This window comes from Varroa destructor, unplaced genomic scaffold, assembly GCF_002443255.2.
Source record: "Varroa destructor unplaced genomic scaffold, Vdes_3.0 BEIS01000002.1, whole genome shotgun sequence".
NCBI lineage: Eukaryota > Metazoa > Arthropoda > Arachnida > Mesostigmata > Varroidae > Varroa > Varroa destructor.
The window spans coordinates 20517497-20523496 of NW_019211455.1; the positions used below are offsets into that span (position 1 = coordinate 20517497).

A 6000-nucleotide genomic window follows, 5' to 3' on the forward strand; every position below is an offset into this window, starting at 1 on the left:
ACATTACGGAAAAGCATTGTATCGGCCGTGCACTGTTGTAAGTGGGTGTAGTGGTTTTATACCCTTATCTTTGAACAGATGTTCACATCTGTATGTCTACATACATCTCTTAAAAACTATAAGCCAAATGTACTCATCGTTCTGATGCGTGTTTATCAATTCAAAGCTTTAAAGCAAAACATGACCATTAGACAGGTAGAGACCAGGTTTAGGCCTTTTAGCCTCACCGAAATTCCATACCGATCCAAGCATCGAACCTATAACCTAACGTCATACAATCACGCATGTAATCCTAATGTTAAACCTGACATTCACTCAGTCATGTTTTGTTTTTTTATCTGCTTTTGGTGGTATTTTTTATCTATCACTTTGTACCCACTCACCTGCGGAGGAAGGATCGTTCTCAGTCTTTGTATGGTTTTGGAGCAAAAACATCGTTAGATCTACTGCGAAGAGGTAAAAGTAAATGGAACTGCACTAAGTCTACGGGTGTCCCTAAACGAGGTTCAGAAAACTGCGGGGCGAGCCAGGCCCCGATGGAGGACCGAAGTGAGGGGCTGATTTGAAATTCAAAGTGGCTGGCTGCCTTTTTGCGGTTTGTGCAGTGCTGTTCTCCCGTTGTGTTCCCGTTGACTACTGCTGCTGCTGCTGCTGCTCTGGGGGTTTTGTCTGACGGGCTCGTCTGTTCCTACTGTTCCCGCTGGCGTTGCCGGCAACGTCAGAAAGAGGCGAAACGTTTGAACATGGGAAAAGAAACGCGGAGACGGCCGTTTACGTTAGTAAAATGAAAAGCATCGCGAGTATAACGCATGTGAGAGAGCTGTCCAGCCTATGCATTATGTTTAGCCACCGAAGGAGGGCAGTAGCAATGGGGGGTTCGAATGGTGTTTGACCACAACTGGTCATCATTACGTGTTAACAAACAACCGTTGTAACAACAAAGTTGGCCAATGGTAACAGACTAGCTAAAGTAGTGCTAAAAGCGTTTTTGGTATTGCCTTAAAGAGAATGAAAAAATAACCAGTTTTTGATTTTATTACACTTCTAAGCATATGAATGCAATACTATTTGATAATTTGTACTAGTCTATTGGCTTATAAATATCAATTAAAAGCATGTACAGTATACAAGTTTGTAAGTTGCTGATAGATATTGCGACAGGTCAGACGACATATAGCGAAGTTTACGAACCCTGAAACCAATTCTCGCTTTTGTCACGGACAAGATATTTCGAGATGATGATTTTAGCCGTACTTCGGCATTGTCAATTGAAATCAATGAGTTCAATCTTTCGGTCAAAACGATGTCGGCCGGACTAACTTTCCTATCTGCTAAAGCCGAAGCCTCTGTTCGCCTGCATCATCAGCCGAACTGCGTCCGTACGTAGATATCTGTCATCGTACGCATGTCGATTCGTCTCAGTTAAATCATAAGAAAACCCTACCTCCGCAATCGTTCATTGACCCGAACCAATGTAGTAATGGGGGCCATTACGAAATCTATGTAGGATGAATGACAAGCAGCTGCATAGGCATCTCATGTAATCTTAGCCAGATCGGCAACCTGTTCCGTATGCACCAGGTGGTCCTCTTGCAACATGCAATCCTGCCTCTTAAGTCTATCTCACTTCTTCACTGAATACCCCCTTTCCCGAGCTAAGGAAACTGTCAGGACTTTTGAGGAAATTCTTCCCACTACCAAAATGGTCGGCTTAGTTTAACCTCACAAACCAGCTCAGCGCTTTCTGGCGCCACGTTAGAAGTATCGGTTCAAGAATGATCTCTATATGGGCCAATTGGTCGATCGCTTGAATGAAGCTAAAGCAATTAATTGCTATTTAACATCACACACTGTGTTCTCAGAAGCTGACACAGATTCATAATGCTCCGTTCGAGTTCGTTCGAAACAAACTTACTTTCTATTTTATACCCTTATCTTTGAAGAGATCTCTTGATAACTTAGTAGGGAGTTATCGTCGATGAAAAGAGAGATAATAGAAATTGTGTTGGTTTTACATTGTTCCATAATAATAATAATAAGGTGAGACATTAGAGTGAATCAATATTTTCCTCAGTGGAGCACTGGATACGCTGGTTAATCAGTAGAAAATGTAAGTGATATCGTAAATGTGTCCGTACGATTCGGCCAATATTTGTATTAGTTGCAAAACATCATCAATCGGCTAAACTGCTTTACTAGAGGTAATAACACGCGATGCCAATGCCAAGGCTCGAACGATATCCGAGAGATTCGGTCTTAACCGCATGTTTCCTGTAATATTTTGGTACCAATGCGTCCTTCATTAGCAAGCTGCAATGAATTCCATTTCGAAAGCTTCAGGGATTATATGCACGTAAAACCTCAATAACTAACCTGTTTTTACTTTTTTCTTTTCCTCTATGTGGCGCTGAAATCCATCTATTAGGTAGCGACAAGGCAGTACTTCACCTCCTTCCTTGCCCACTGATAACACCTGTGATCGTTATTTGGTTTTCCCTTGGATATACGGTATGGCTGTCAAAAGGTTGTGAAGCAACGCGATCCGCATTGGCCAAATACGCCACGCTAGGATGCTGTTCATTCACTGTGGGGGTGCTAGTAGTAAAAGCAGCAACAGTAGTACAGAATCTATTATACGCGTATAAAAAATGTGTCGTCTCAGATAATTAGCACGGCAGAAAAGACTGTGTCCATGCATGCGTCTACCCACCCAGCAGACCATCTCGCTGAAGCCAGCGACAAAACCTGTCTACCGACCGACTCCGCAGCAGACAGCGGCAACGGAAGCGGCGGTGCCCTCTCTGCCTTGGATTGACTAGCTAGGCGAGCTCGTGCTGTCAAGCACAGACGACCGAGCCAGTTAGACTGGCAAACGGGGCAAAAAAGAAGAAAAGAAGATTTGTTAAGAGAACGTCCTTTAATCGAAGACTTTAGCAACGCTCAGTCTCTACGGCGCACGCTCTGGCCAGGGCTTGGCACTGGGAACCGGCAAGCGGCTATTTTAACAGTAGATAGGTTAACTAGACCCAGCCGCAGCTAGAGAAGTGGCCGCACCCGGACCGAATAGCACCTTTTCTTAGCAATTTTTGCGACTACAGCCCGGAATATATAGAAATGCCTAAAACAATGACGAATACTGACAGCGAAACTCAGTTGTAAAAAAGGCTATTACATAACGTAGTCGTGCCTGTATCTGCGTGATCGCAGCTACGCAAGAATGACGAGTTTCAAAACCTTGGACGACTTTGTAGTGAAGTGGAATGAATAATCTACATATAGTAGAGTGGAAACGTGTGGAAAACTAAGAATGATCTACTGTTGAATGTGCCGACCCAGAACAGCAGATGTATGCGGTAGTAAAAATTGTCCTAGCTATCGATTAGTCTGCTCATGCACCGAATGTAATTCCAAATATTGCAACTATGGGCGCAAGCTGCTAACCCGGCTCGTTCTCGCTGACCGAACATTGAGTTAGCAATTTACTAATTTCAGCATTACGAAATTATATAGAAATATAGCACGAATGCTAGATATACGACGAAGTATCACATAAGGACTGTTAGCTAGTTTCAGTATCTCTTGACAGCCCCGGAAAGCAAAAATGACAAGAAGCCACGTGAAGGGCACATCTCTAAGTGTGAGTTGCTATTGCTTGACTGGTCGAATTTTTGCCGTTTGTTTCGAAGATTTAGCACCCAAACAACCAAGGATGGGTAAACACGAAACGAACGCTTAACATCAAAGCCGTTCGTGTTTTGATTTAATTATAAAATAATAGTGTAGCATAATTCCAGACGGAACCGTGGAGTTAAATGAGTGAATAGGTTTACTGACGTCTTTTCTAGTACCATTTGCATGTGTTTTGTCGCAAATAGTCAACATTTGTTACATGTTATACCTGTAATTACACATTATATAAACTGTTTGCCCTCAATCGATTGTTATGTAAACACCTTAACGTTGTATTTGTTATCTGTTGTTCTTTTCGTTCGTCCTCTTTGCGTCGTCTGTTGAAACGTCTTTTTCAGTTGCCGTCGGCATCATCCATATGAAGACTCCTCTATCTCCCCCAAAGAAGTACAGAGCCGCGTGTTAAGAAATTACATGGTTACATTGAACGTATAGTAGGGGAGAAACGTCGACGACAACGGCTTTTATGACAACAAGACAAACCATCACGTCCACGTTATACTTTAATGAAGAGAGAGCAGCCCCAGAAAGTTTACAAGCCGAACTGCTGGTTGTCTAGCTTGTCCGTCCTGGATCATAGCGTCATGAGGTGCTTCCGGCCGAAGATGATGGTCATTGCTTACAGAAGGGACCGTGCTCGTTTCAAAGGCAGCCTAAACTAATAGTCCGAACGAGGCATCACCGAAGGCTTCGCGGTCCCGTTTTAGGGCCTCATTGCCTTTGTGATATGTTCTGCGCTGGCTGTCCGCCCGTTCCTCGAATTAAAAAAACGTATGTAGGTCTAGTAGTTGTTGCGGTAAGTCCCTCGTGGACTCGGCATTCTCATTCCTTGACTGGTTTTCTATTACAGCCAGATTTTGTCTGAACCCTCTTCTACGGCAACGTCATCGTGGTGGTATTTCTAGCTCGTAGATACCTTCGAAGAGCGAGCTAACGACTCAACTAGTGGTAAGTAACGACTCCGCGAAGTAGATGTGCTTAGCTGAAAACAAGTACCTGCAGCTAGAAAAGTAATCGTATGCGGGAAAGAAGAAAAAGAGAGTGAAAGAATTAAAGAGCTGTAATTAAAAAAAAAAAAAAAAGCAGAAACTTTACGCTTTATGAAGGAAGGTTTTTATTTAAAGGAGGAAATACGACTGATCTGGTAAATTAAGGCAACCTAGTGCTAGCCCATTCAAATGATAGCATTCACATATAATCTAATAACTACAAAATAATAGCAAAAACAATATGTTAGTTTAATTTAGAGTTATGCAAGAACAATAATAACTGCACAGACTCCATGTAGATATTGCGCCCTTTGCATATACGACATCTGCGCGTTTTTCCGTTCTCCAAAATAAAGCCCTCAATGCCTGGTCACCACAATTTTTTTAAGACGACGATAAGAAAAAATAAGATATGAAACATATTATAACATTATTATTAATCTTCACTAATTTACGACTATAAAAGATACCGACGGTACCATAAGTTATCTTCGTATGATGCACTATCTTCCCACGTAGGTAGATCAATGTGGCCTTTACTAAAGATAATTCAACGAGCTTTCACCACGTGACGCTTTTAATGCCTATGTCTATCGACTTCTATTTTTTTGCCGTGCGCTCTCACTGAAATCGCTAGAAGTACCTAGCAGGTCAAAAGAAGCACCTCGTCCTTTCTCGAATCATTGGTTGTCCAGTGGCTGTCGCAAAGCAAACTTCCCAACAGACGGATCTTTTTTGCTCAATAAGATGATTCGCTAATTGTGTACACGACGAGTGAAGGACTTCAATGTAAGTAAAGACATTATCATGTACTGTATAGAGAGTTGGTTTTTTCAGGTCGTAGGTCTAGACATATGACGACATTAATTGGCGTTAGGTTTTTTTATGGAATAATGTGTGATGACGTTGGCTTTTATCGAAATGCACTCAAGCAGTGAACTTAGATGCCGTTGAATCTCTACGTATCGGTATAATGATGGCTAAAATTATTGTTATATCGAAGTTATTGCGCCGTACCTTAATGGCATTAGAACTCGTAACTCGTTGTTCCTACCAATTTTATCGCAAAAAAATTAAGTTGACATGAAAATATTATTCCATTTTAAATAAATTTTATGCGATTTTTATTATCAAGTTACGTATTTTCATCATTCATTCTCAAAAGCGTATTCTCGGAAGACTTTTTCCTAGCTTCGAGCATTTGTTCAGCTGTTGTATTAGAACAACGTATGTAGCACGTTGATTCGATCTTTCGCCTCTAAGTAATACCGCGGGTTCCTAAATATTCATCAGACCCTATACTGTTTGTGATAAAACGATA

General features: G+C 41.7%; 1 long non-coding RNA gene across 1 annotated transcript in view; it reads left to right on the forward strand.

Annotated features, from left to right (window-relative positions):
* LOC147757495 (uncharacterized) overlaps positions 1-6000 on the forward strand; it is a 76089-nt gene that overhangs the window by 21204 nt on the left and 48885 nt on the right. The window contains exons 2-4 of the long non-coding RNA XR_015320923.1: positions 4029-4461; positions 4541-4638; positions 5317-5468. This is a non-coding gene — a long non-coding RNA (uncharacterized LOC147757495). The remainder of the gene's footprint in view (positions 1-4028; positions 4462-4540; positions 4639-5316; positions 5469-6000) is intronic.